Source organism: Schistocerca nitens, chromosome 1 (assembly GCF_023898315.1).
Source record: "Schistocerca nitens isolate TAMUIC-IGC-003100 chromosome 1, iqSchNite1.1, whole genome shotgun sequence".
Classification (NCBI taxonomy): Eukaryota; Metazoa; Arthropoda; class Insecta; order Orthoptera; family Acrididae; genus Schistocerca; species Schistocerca nitens.
In genome coordinates, this window is record NC_064614.1 from 755,575,578 (window position 1) to 755,588,824 (window position 13,247).

Sequence of the window (13,247 nt, forward strand, 5' to 3'; positions counted from 1 at the left end):
TCGCGTGTGAAGGAAAAGCAACCCTCCACCGCATGCAACTAGAGAGGAGAATCGTAAGATAGAAATATGAGAGGGGGCTCATGCCACCTCTCATTGCCCCTACGCCATTTTAGATTGTAATTGGTGAGCGGTTGGCTCACTTAGGAGCAAGGTAGTGAGTCAATCGCCCAAGAACAATCTTACAAAGTGACTCCACATACCGCACTCTATAAAAAAGATCATTGCAACTGAAAAATGCAACTCATAGAGGGAGGATTATTTATGATGTAGCCAACTTCACCTTCTTAATATGGAACACTAACACTCACATCACACATCCATACCCAGGGAGCCCCTTCCCAAACACCGATTCACGCAGACATTCACTCTCTAAATATGGCCCGGGCATCTGAGCCAAATATGGAGCAGTTTATTCTTTACAATCAGAGTTGGAGTGCTCCGCAATTAAATGCCCAAGATGTTACAACAATTTTAATCATTAAACTAACCTGAACTCACTCACACATGATACTATATAAGTTAACAATCTCTTTGTGAGCTTTCAGAATCTAATTACAACCTCCGATTCATTCTGTCTCCCTGCAGCAAGAATAACCTTTACAAAATGTTCCCTGAACTGATGGTCCATTCACAATGACAGTGGTGGTATCTGCTTCAGTTTATGGGGACTTCAGGCACACTGTTTGCATACACACAACAATAAACACAAAATACAAAAAAAACATGGTGTGGAGAACAATACAGTAATCTGTAATAAGAATTACAGTGTAAAACACAAACGCATACAAGGTATAACATACATTACAAAAACAACATAAGAGAAAGAAATTTAAGAAAAAAAAACAAGGTTCATGGGGCATCAAATTGTGCGTGCACATTGCACAAAGTTCACGACTGTGCTGAGAATGAGGCACTAAATCACATTGTTTGAAATATCCGTAGCACTTCGCAAATTCTACAGTACTGACATCACATAAGGCTAAACGTCGGGTGTTGTTGCTACGTTGTTGCAACGGCAATAGGGTGTGCTGGAGCTTCTGCAGTACTCTGTTGAGATTGCACCAAGACCCACGCATATGATCACGGTAGTACGGTAGGAAGACACAGTGATAGGCTCTCCTCACGTCGATTAATTGTCTCTGAGATCTACTTGTTGGGATACATCACTAGTCTAGGTCTCTTCTCTCGCTGGACAGAACTTTACGTTTCCCAATATTGCAGTTCGACGAGGGATGATGGCACGTGGAGTGACTCCACAAGTGTGTGAGGTCATCCATACAGGATCGAACTAGGAGCGACTATTGTTAAAACTGCTCTCTAATAGAGAGGAGAAGTAAGTAATGAGACCATACATTTGTTAGTGTGGCACGATACTGCTTTGTGTATGCAGATCGGCCAATGCTAGTGAGTTGTAAAAACCCAAACAGGTGAGTATATAGCGTCCCTTTCTGTCCTGAGGCACATGAGGCGCAGGTTCTGACACGATATGTGATCTTCTTCGTGTACTCACGACAACGTGGTCTGCCGCAGGGAATCCCTCCAAACGGCTGCCGCGTCTGGAGAGCTAGCAGGCTGTCGCGTGTGGGTCGCGTGTCAGTGTCAACGGCCAGCCTCACTTTCGCTTGTGGCCAGGCGAGGGTCCCGCGTAATCCCTCAGGTACACGGCCCCGTGACTGACAGCCTGTAGGACCGGATGCTCTCGCACCCTTCACGTCAGGTAGCGCGCTGACGCTCTTTTCTTGCAGGTAGCCGCAGACCTCTTGTTCCCGCTCCGGCCGGCCTCCACATTGCCACGATCCCCGTCATCTGCACAATTCTTACAAAAATCTTATGCCTAACTTTTTCCCATGACCTTCTATGTTATAATAAATTTACATAATGACACATTGATGGTCTGTTATTTCAGACACTCTTATTTTACTTTTATAGTTATTAATCTATGACAATCATTATAACCTCTAATCTAGACATGGAAATAATTTATTTTGATATACGTGTAGAGACCGATCTCAGTATTGTACATGGTTGGTGATAACTGATGCTATGTAATGGATGAACAACTAAATGTGCGGGCCCGCACCAATATTACTATTACTTACATAGATCGACAGTAGACATGCTCAAGAATTAACTACCATTTGCCAACGATCTACATTCTATGTCTTTTAATTCAATTATGTTGTTATGCAGGACTAAGTTTTACTGTGCTATAAAGAACATGCAACTTCGCTCGCCGGTCGTCCCTCCATCTCGGGTCTGTGGTTTGGTGACCTGAAAAATAGCATCTCAACAGGCGCGCGCCAAACACAACACTTGTGGTAGAGAACCCCCACAATATTAATCTAGTTATTGTTAAATCCTACAGTTTAAATTTATCCTAGTATATCGTAACTTTTTTTTTTTTTTTTTTTTTTTTTTACATAATTCCTGTTACGTTGAGATGTCTCGCCGCTCGCCGCTATTGCCGACAGTGATGTGCGCGCCGTACGACATGACCTCCGAGTTTTCATTACGCCTCACTGAAACTCCAGAGACTGGGTTAGCCATGGCTATACACGACAATAAATTTATAGTTGCAACTTCCTTCTCTATGTGATGCGGTTTTCGCGATCAAAGCACACCTTTCCAGAAGCAATGCAATATGACCAAACCAGGACTGGTTCCTGTTGAGGATTCAGTCGCCCAACACACGCCAGCTACACAGTATGTCACGAATATCCTATTATAAGTCCCTGTTTATTCATCTGTGACAGTCACGAGCAGCACGCTAAATCCCCAACCAGCACATTGGCATGGTAGGCTTTATGCTCGCATTTCTCTTGTCTAGGGCACCATTGGAGTCAAACGCTCACAGGATCACCCCGACTGGCAAGACAACGATGCTGGCGCAGCTCTGCAAAAAAAAAACTATACTGCCCATATTCATCCTCGAAATCACGCAATATACCACAATCTTGCAGTGCACTGACGCGTGCCTGCAAGCATTGGTATGAACGTTTCACGAACTGGTTGTGGCCGCTATGGAGCGTATCACGACTTCTCAGAACGCTGCTAAGAGCACGTTCTTGTATGCGCCCGTTTGTGCGACGTCTCGTCACTCATCTTTATCCCTTAACATGGACACCAGATAGGAAAGGACAAAAACATTGCTCATGGAAAGTTAGTCCCTCTTATCGCAACGACAGAGGAGATCCCGAACATAGACAAAAAGTTAACAGCAGTAAATTCTTAAGCGAGAAAACGCAGCGTGTTAATACTTTAACAATCTTAATCTATTAATGCAACGATTATTGTTCCCCGAAGAAAGGTTCATATCTTTGCCTATTCTAATATGTACACCATTTAAACTACTATTATTCCACGAACTTCTTTGTGTGAGAGAAGTGGTGGAGTCCTATGGACTAGCGTCAATCCCTTCTTAGACTCCCCCTCCTCTGACGTGCATTAGGATTTGGAGGTCTAATTTCTATCTCCCGGTTCTCCTGTTGTCCTTGATTTCGCTCTCTCCAATTACGGTCGCTTTGCCGTTCGTCATTCCTCCTGTCCCAGATTGCTTGTCTAGATTGACCCTGTTCCCTGACGTTTTGGTTTCCGTGTCTCTGATTTCCATAACCTTGAATAGCGTAACCTTGATTTCCGTAACCCTGGTTTCCTAACTGACCAGTGCGATTATGCGATCTGTTGTCGTCTTCCCTTGCTGGCCCGTGGTATTTGTTATTTTGCGCCTTCTTCCTGTCCTTTGCGTCTTGTTTATCGAAGACTACTTCGAGTTCGCGCAGTAGACTCTTGAATGCATCTATGTCAGATCCACACTTCCCGACAAGTGTCTGTTGATACCTAACTGGCAATTTGGAAAAGCAAAATTTAATGATTTCTCCGTTGCTATATGGACTATCTAAAAACTGATTCTTCTTGAGTAAATCATCAAAAAATTTGGTTGCGCTTCTATGCCCGGACACTTCCAGTTCAGGACAAAATATTATTTCCTCTTTAATCCTGTCTTGCGTTTCCTTTGACCAGTAGGTCCGCAGGAATGCACCAACAAATTCCTGATAAGTCCGACACGTCACTGCCACACCCCGCATCTCTTCCGCGGCTTGGCCTTCGATGTGTCCACACATGAATTCTAATTTTGCCTGGGTTGGCCATGATGACGGTAATGAATTTGTAAATTGCATCACCCAGCTCTTCGGATGCATCGACCCTCCATTATCTTTGAATTTCTGGAATTTTAGTATCGACAGGAAGTGATTGTGATCAAAATTCTGTCCGATCCTCGCACTGGTGTTGTCACTCGTTTCCGATACTTGCACGTCTGCGGAGTGTCCTGATCTATCTTGCTGATAACTGTGATGTGCTACGTCTGTATCACAGTGGAAGTGGCATTCAGCATTCGCTCTTCTAAGTGGGCTGCAATTATTGGAGCTATTACTCTCTGTTTCCGCGTGTGCATTGTTAGTTCCGCACTCTGTCACTGGGCTAGAGCACGGCGGGCTTTTCCTCGGAGATACAATTCTGTGTACTCCATCATTGGTATCCGAACGCGCAGTGCTCGTGTGCCCGTTTCGCTCTAGTGTTGCTATCCGACTCTCTACTTCTTTCATTCGTTTCGTGATGTTCGTAACCACAATATTACCTTGGGTTTTTAAGAACGCTAGGGATTTTGAGTGGGCTTGTGTCGCACGTCGCAAGCGACCTGCGAGTTGAGAAGTTACTTTTGCAACTTTCATTGCCCCCATTGCTGCCGTTTTGGCTAGGCCTGCTACTTTTTGTGCTACCAGTGACATCTGTTTTGCTTCTCCACATTCTTTCTTTATTGTTAGTAATTCCCCACGAATTTCCCCTATATGCGAAATTATTGCCTCAGTGTCCTTCTTACGCTGTTCATCAGCTTCTTCCTTCTCCTGCTTACGTTGTTTCTCCTCTTCTTCCTTCTCCCTCTTACGCTGTTCTTCAGCTTCTTCCTTCTCCTTCTTACGTTGTTTCTCCTCTTCTTCCTTCTCCCTCTTACGCTGTTCGTCAGCTTCTTCCTTCTCCTTCTTACGTTGTTTCTCCTCTTCTTCCTTCTCCCTCTTACGCTGTTCGTCAGCTTCTTCCTTCTCCTTCTTACGTTGTTTCTCCTCTTCTTCCTTCTCCCTCGTACGCTGTTCGTCAGCTTCTTCCTTCTCCTTCTTACGTTGTTTCTCCTCTTCTTTCTTCTCCCTCTTACGCTGTTCGTCAGCTTCTTCTTTCATTGATCGTAGGAAGCTAAGTATTGGGTTTTCGTCCTCTTTTTGATCCTCTTCAAACATGGGCGATGTAACTCTGGACACCTGGGTGCTAGAGCTCTGACCTGACCGAGCTGGCCTCTGTCTGCACTCGTTCGTTTGACTATAAACTTCTGCTACCGTCTCGACCTGTGTGCCTGTCTCTGTTTCATCCTCTACTTCACTATCATAATCACGGCCGCAACGCTCCTCTGAGATCGCGTCCAAATCACCTTCCTCATCAATGACCCTGGCGTCCTGTCCTGCTAAAAATGTGCCCATCTCATCTCTGAACCTATTCCCGTCAGTAAACTGCCCCTTATCCATTATGCTATCCTCTTTTGTTTTAGCTTCGCTCGATAATAATCGTGCCTTACTTCTCGTTATCATTCATGAAAAACAAATTTATCTAAAATGCACAATAAAATTAACCTACTCCATATACTTTTCGACATAGACACAAAATTTTAACAACGCTGTTGCAACGCTGTAATTACAAGCACAATTTGATGTGGTCCAGAAACCGCACACAAATCCGACAAAGTGCGATGTGGTACGGACACCACATCAACGAAACACAAAAAAAACAATGAACAAAAAATATATACACTGAAAACAAAAACTGTAATCATGCGCCGCTACTTAAAACTAAACGCGGAACTACCAGAGCAAAAACTTGGGTATTAATCAATAAAAAAATTAGAGAAAAAAAATTTGAATGTTCGTACTAAGAATACTGTTTGTTAATCAGTGATTCTCAGGAAAGATCCGAGGCTAAGGGTCGCCATATTATGCGAGGTGCCGGGGCTAGCAGTGTATTTATCACTAAATTTTACTAGAATCCACATATGTAAATCATGCTCTAAGCCCCCCCTATTCTAACTCCGACTTTTGCTGTTGCACAAGGATAAAAAAAAATACGCGAACTGACTCTAATCAACCCTGCCAGTGGAGTAGAACAGAGTTTGGCACCTGCAATAATTTAATTTGATAAATAAGTTAAATAAACAAAGGTTTCATTAACATAGGGAGGAATGATGGGGTTGCTCTATCGATTAACAGAATGAAAGTTCTGTCCAAAATAACAATATGATTTATTAAGATTAAACACAGAATAGTAAAAGAAATACAGGAAATATTTATAAAACATCAAATTGGCTAAATTGGAGATTCATACAAACACTATAAAGGTGAAGTTGTCCCTAACTTAGATCGTGAGGTTTAAGACGAAGTGGTATGTGGAGCCAATTCCTTGCCACTCAAATCTCAAGAGAGACACACAGCTAACCCAACAGTAATTGCTGCTACTCAAGACAGAACAGAGTTAGAAAAAGACGAACAGGCGCGCTCTGCTGAGCTCTGATTATCACCTAGGAAAATCCCTATCTGCCGGTGCTGCGGACATACATTACCAAAACTGCCTTATCAACTGCTAGAACACGATCTGGCGTACCGCAGGCGAGGGCTGGTTGCTTCGACGTCCTCGACCGAAAGGCGACTGCCGACTACCACAAGAGCACCCGCACAGGCCGAACACAGAACATTCCCGCCCCCACGACAGTGGCCGTGGTTACGTTCCAATCAGCAACTCGAAAACCGGCGGAAATTCCACTCCATTGCCGGAGCACTACCATTCCACCAATGGAGATTCTTGGCGCCAATTTCTGTGCTGATTTTGCTACGTCACGGAGCTATGCCCTGAGCAAACCAATCACCGTTACTATTTTGCAGAAAGTGCGGGAATTTTCCCGCCACAACTGCGCGGGTACACGAGTCATTCCCACGCCTCGCTGGTAGCCCGCCAGAAAGTGTTTTCGCAAAGTTTCTCCGAAGTAACGGAACCTCTAGCCCAGCCGCTACTTCACACCCCAGCGGGCGTGTCTCTTGACAATGTCGGCGTCTGCAAAGCATTCACTCGACTGCCTCACACACGTCGGCTTAACCCTCTCCAGTTCTACAGAGCCCGCCTGTCACCGGACCACCCGGGTGACGAGAGACGCTGCGTGGGAAGTTCGCGTGTGAAGGAAAAGCAACCCTCCACCGCATGCAACTAGAGAGGAGAATCGTAAGATAGAAATATGAGAGGGGGCTCATGCCACCTCTCACATCTTTACTGGAGACACTGAGATCGATTTCTGCCACAGCTTCAATCTCATTACCGAACGAGATCTCCTACTCCTTCATCGTCAATAGAATTTTTCAATCCTTGTTAGAAGTCTATGTATGTTGCTAGAAATAAAAAGCCCCGTCTGAACAGGCCCCTGAAGGCCCATCGACACCGACCGACCGCCGTGTCATTCTCAGTCGATAGGCGCCACTGGATACGGACGTAGAGGGGCATGTTGTTAGCACACCTCTTTCCTGGCTGTTGTCAGTTTACGGGACAGGAGCCGCCGCTTCTCAGCCAAGCAGCTCCTCAGTTTGCCTCACAAGGGCTGAGTGCGCCCCACTTGGCAACAGACCTGAACTGTTGCCCATCCCTGTGCTAGCCAAGCCCGACAGCGCATAATTTCGGTCACATGGCGGGAACCGGTGTTAGCACCGCTGCAAGGCCGTTGGTTTATTGCTAAAAATAACAGCAGTAAGGAAGCTAAAAATCGGTTATTTGAGAAACCGGTTATTTTGAGCGGTTTTAAGAGTCAGATTAAACCAGAGGCAAAAAAATCGATGTAGCCGAAAATCGTTTATTACAGTTATAACCGCACCTCTACTCTGAATACGTCGATCAGGGCTACACCCAGCTGCTTAGCATGACTTGAGTTGTACTGAACAGAACAGGAGTGTTCTGCAGCGGATAGCCCCCTTTGCAGTTCCGCAATTTTCATTTGTGCGCTTCCCTCCAGTACGTTAAGCCGGTTCGTAAACACTTGCAATAGGAGCAGAGAGCAGAGTGATGCAAGAATGTTAACGACAACTCTTACGGTTCAGTGTCGCGTTGATTTTTCGTATGTATGTTGATGCCAAATGTAAAAGTAGCGAGTCTCGGGACGTTATGAAATAACCCCATTCAGATAAGATTAGTGAAAATCCAGGGTTTCCGTGATAAAGTCCGATGTCCGACCGGCGTGTGATAAAGTGAATGGTGAATCCCCTAGTTGTGAAATGGAAGCGAGCCATTGGCAAAACAGCATACTGATAACTGTGTAAGATTTCACAAGGACTTTCTCCGAAGAATGATGTCAACACAAAAAAGTATGATTAAAGGCATTCAGAAGGAGACAGAGAGCAGTAGGACAGCGTAGGACACTTGAACTGATTGAAGGACAGAACTATAACTGCCAGTACTGTATATTTGCGTAAAATAGTGTTTACTTGTTTTTACACACCTATTTCAGTTGTAGAATCATTTTTAAGTGAAGTACGCTGTACAGGAACATGAATAGAAGCCACAACACAATCAAACATTTGGCACTTACCACTGCATGTATACCACAATATCTAATCATGTTGTCATGTCGTCACGATCTGCATGAAAGAGAATATGCGTTGTGCTCGGTTTCGTAACGTTACAGCTTCATGATGATTACCGTTTGTCTGAGACATTGCATGATTAGATGAAGTGGCTTTTTACTAAGTGACTTCTCCAAGAGCCAATGGAAGTTCAAACAAGATTTTTTTTCTTTCAGTAGCGTCTGTGTTCGAAGCAGATATAAACAGCACAATTCCTGTTTGTGGTGAAATCTCGACGTTCGTTTATTTTGATTGCTCACTTTTCTCTTACGATTTTCTTGTCTCCCCTAGAATGCTTCACGTCGATTCTAGTATCTTGAGTCGTCTAGAATTTTAGGAGTATTTTTGTGACACTAACTAAACAAACGGTGCATCTCCTAGTTGGATTTTACATATGAATATCTCTTAGCTTAATGCAACTGTGTCTTATATTGACTAACAGTAATTTAGGAGCTGTTCAAAAATGGTTCAAATGGCTCTGAGCACTATGGGACTCAACTGCTGAGGTCATTAGTCCCCTAGAACTTAGAACTAGTTAAACCTAACTAACCTAAGGACATCACACACATCCATGCCCGAGGCAGGATTCGAACCTGCGACCGTAGCGGTCTCGCGGTTCCAGACTGCAGCGCCAGAACCGCGCGGCCACTTCGGCCGGCTAGGAGCTGTTACTGTAGGTTTTGTTAGTTATATCCTCAGTGGACAGGGTCTTTCAATGAATCTCAATCTGCCCTCTTAATTCCCATCGATTAAGTTCATGTGATCGTTCCACAGGAATGCCACTAGACGTTCGATGCTTGTGATTGATTTCACTGATGTTTAAGCGATATGTTCTTCGATATTTGTCTTTTCACCTATTCATGCTCACCTTGTTATATCTGTCTATGTTGATCGTCTACTGCCTTTCTATACTCTAAGTGTTAATTATATGCAAGTCTATTTGATAGCTTGCCGGCTGAACTTCACGGTTACCACGGCTCACAGTATTTGCGTATTTAAGGCAATACTTGGTGCTACGATTTTTCTATACGGAAATGGATTTCCAAGACTGCCTGACAAAAAAGTGAAGCACCCAGAAGGAAGAAAGAAACGAAACGAAACCACAGGTTGAGAGGCTACGTGAGAATATTTGTGTGATTGTAAATTCGAGTCAAATGTACAAAGAGCTGAGTAGTATGAACAAACTTATTATTATAGAGTTGCACCCCCTCTGGCCCGGATACATGCAGTGATACGGCCAGAAGCCATTATCTCGTCTCCAGAGCAAGCTGGCCCACAATTATTTTAACTGGTCCTTGGTTCTCTAGATACCGGTGCTGGGATGGAGCTGATGTCCGTAATGGTCCGACACGTGATCTATTGGGGGTCAGATTTAATACAGACACGTACCACGTGTGGACGAGCATTGTCCTGTTGGAAAGTGGCGCCACGATACAGTAGCATAAGAGGTAACACCAAGACTCAGGGTGTCCGTGACGCACTACTGTGCCGTCAGACGTGTCTCCCCAGCTCCAGCTTTCTGTATCGGACTTCGTTATTTCTTTATTCACGATTACTTAAGCCGAGGTTCCATCACTCTGTCCAACAAAACTTGTACTTTACATCGACACGTGTTAAGATATCAGTGACATAATGACAACAACTCTATCAGCTTCTGTAGACGATTTCGTTCTTTTTTAATTTTTAATACTGTTAAGCTTTTGTTTGCGTTGTCTAGTAGTGACGCTTCGTATCGCTTGACCTTGTGGCCGAGCCCACTCTACTGCACTAAACGATACCAGTCACAAACGGCCTTTGTTCTTCATCTGTTGGTTGCCGTAATAGTAGGGCTGTCAAGTTTTGCATTAGTCTCAGCCGCGAACTTGCATGATTCCTTCGTCCACGTGGATGTTCCCTGTAAAATATTGTGACACCCAGAAGATGCACTTTAAAAGAGTCAGATGGCCCTCTCCTGTCACTACAGCGAGGGTTGTAAAAGCGAACTAGAAGACTGCTCTGCTGGGTGCCACAACTAGGCCCTTGCTTACAATGATCATTTAAAGAAAAAAAATTATTGTGACAAAATGGAAATTCCATTCGTCGGACGATTTTTTACGTTTGTAAAATCCTAACTAAAAAAAATTCTTTCATCGCTTCGATCAATTTCTGAAAATCAGTCACGTTCAGAAAAGACTGTTTAGTAACGGTTTACAGAATTTCGTCGTGGCCGTGCTTCCGTCAGCGGGAAAATTCTTGAACCGCGATGAAAATCGATTACTGTTCCAGTAAACATGGATGCTGTGCACAAGACGTTTGAAGAGAGTCGACATGTTATCGGCGGGACAGTGGCGTCGTTAGGCATATGGAAGACCGTGTGCATTCAATTTTGCTTGACATTCAGCCGCGAAAAGGATCTGATCCCCAAGTATTTCGTACAATTTGACAGAAACACAGCTGATGCAAAAATTTAAAAAAAAAAGGCTCGACAGAGCAATGGCAAACTCCATATACAGCATCGTAACGAGAGACGGAACTTTGATATATTCGCACTAGACGGAAACTGACCAGCAGTAAACTAACTGTTTGGATACAAGAAGAACTGTAACCAGCAAGAGTTGTTTGTTCGAGAAGCACTTCCGAAACAATTGTTGCTTTGGTTACCAGTAACCCCCTCCCAACACTAAAGAATCGAATACTCACTTATAAAACAACTTCAAACATCTGATTATTTTACAAATGACATAAACATTTCACGTTAAGCACGTAAGCGAGGAGAAGTTTCGAAAAGGTTTCAAATTATGTTTAAGTTTTGTTGAAAATCGGTAAGTGCTCTCATTCTGAAATACTTTACAAACATAATCTCGATATCTGTGCACGGTGAGTTAGGCTGCATTAAGACATATGCACAGTTCCTAACTGTGGTGCTTGTCTTACGGTCTTAAACCTTCAACATAAGATTATACATCTTAATGATAGAATATGACTGCATTTCAGATTTTTAAATTCGATCAGTAACCGTGCGATATATTGAAAATCAAATTTGTGTTGGCCCTGTAAACCGTTAGATTAGCAGTCTGTAACAGTCATCGGGTGCCATCAGTCGTCTTATCCGTTGATAATGTAAGTGCTACACACGTGACGATCATTGAGTTAGAGAATCAAAGGCTAGTTAACGGCGAACAGTATACAACCAACTGTTTCACGAGTCATTGAGGGAATCAAGAAAAAACAACAACATGGCATCATTCGTTATCGTATCAATGCCAGTGGTCATACAGCGAGTCGAACAATTGATTATTTGACGGAGGGAAACATGGAATTAATGTCTCAGTACCCGTATTCACCCAAATTGTCATCTAACGGCTTATTTTTGTTCTCTTACTTCAAGCAAAAAATATGTGTAAGAGAATGCTTCCACAGCCGTTGTCACTGTCAATGAAATTCTTCAACGTATTGTATCTGACTGCATTATCAACATGTAAAATTTTGCAACGTTTCGGCAATCCTTGCAAATTTCCGAAACGATTGAGAATTTTACGTATTGACAATGCAGTCAGATACCTGGAAGAATTTTATGGACAAAATACAGGTGGATTTTCACCAACTCAAGAAGTAGTTGAGCAACTCCAAAACCGCGTTTTCGAGCTGGAAAAGAGTGGATAAACCTGTTCAGAATGGTTTGAATGTATTTAAAAGCGAATAAATTGGAAAAGCAAATATTGTGAGAAACAATAAAACAATTCGTGAAAGGGTTTTTCCTCTATAGTTTTTTGTTACACCTTGCGATGCTTACGAGGCGGCCCTCGTGGTTTGGGTAAGATGCAACTATTCACTCTATAAAATGAATAAAACATTACGAAAAATGTATTATAATCGGTTTGATATTATCTGTTATCTGGAATTTAATTGAAATTTTGAAGATAATGTCCTAAATACGTGTGTAATATTTGTTATATGTAGAAGAGCGCTTATGGAAGTGTCACCTCCTTTCTGATACTGGACCTTTGCTGCTCTAAGTTCCTCATAGGCTACAACTCAGAATGAAATTGGATTGCACGTAGTAGACCGTCCGGAAGTTGCCCCAGCAATGACACGACTTTAGACTGGAATCTGATAAGCATTATCCGTCTTAAGAATACTTCAAAGGAGCAAAACACCTTTTCGTGGGAAAAAAAGAAAATCTCTAAGGAAAGTTCTGACCGTCCGCAGGCTCCAGAATGGCTATCAGAGTCTAAATCTCTGAACATCTATTCCGATGTGCCATACTTCAGAATTCATATATGCTATATCACTTGAAATAAAAAATCGTAGTTACCTTTTCCCCTCCTATATTCTTCAGATATACCCACTATTATCGTTAAGTATCTAACTTATTACGACTCTAACAAATTTTTAGATTTCCATATTTTACAAGACGGCTAATTTTCAGTTACACATTAAATTAACTTTACACAAATATACAACACACGTCTCCTCAATCGGAGAACTAGCACCAGATTGTCTTATTACAGTTCATTAATTACTTGTTCGTGTTCGCGAAGTCCTGAGTGAAGCGCTGCACGCCACAGCGTG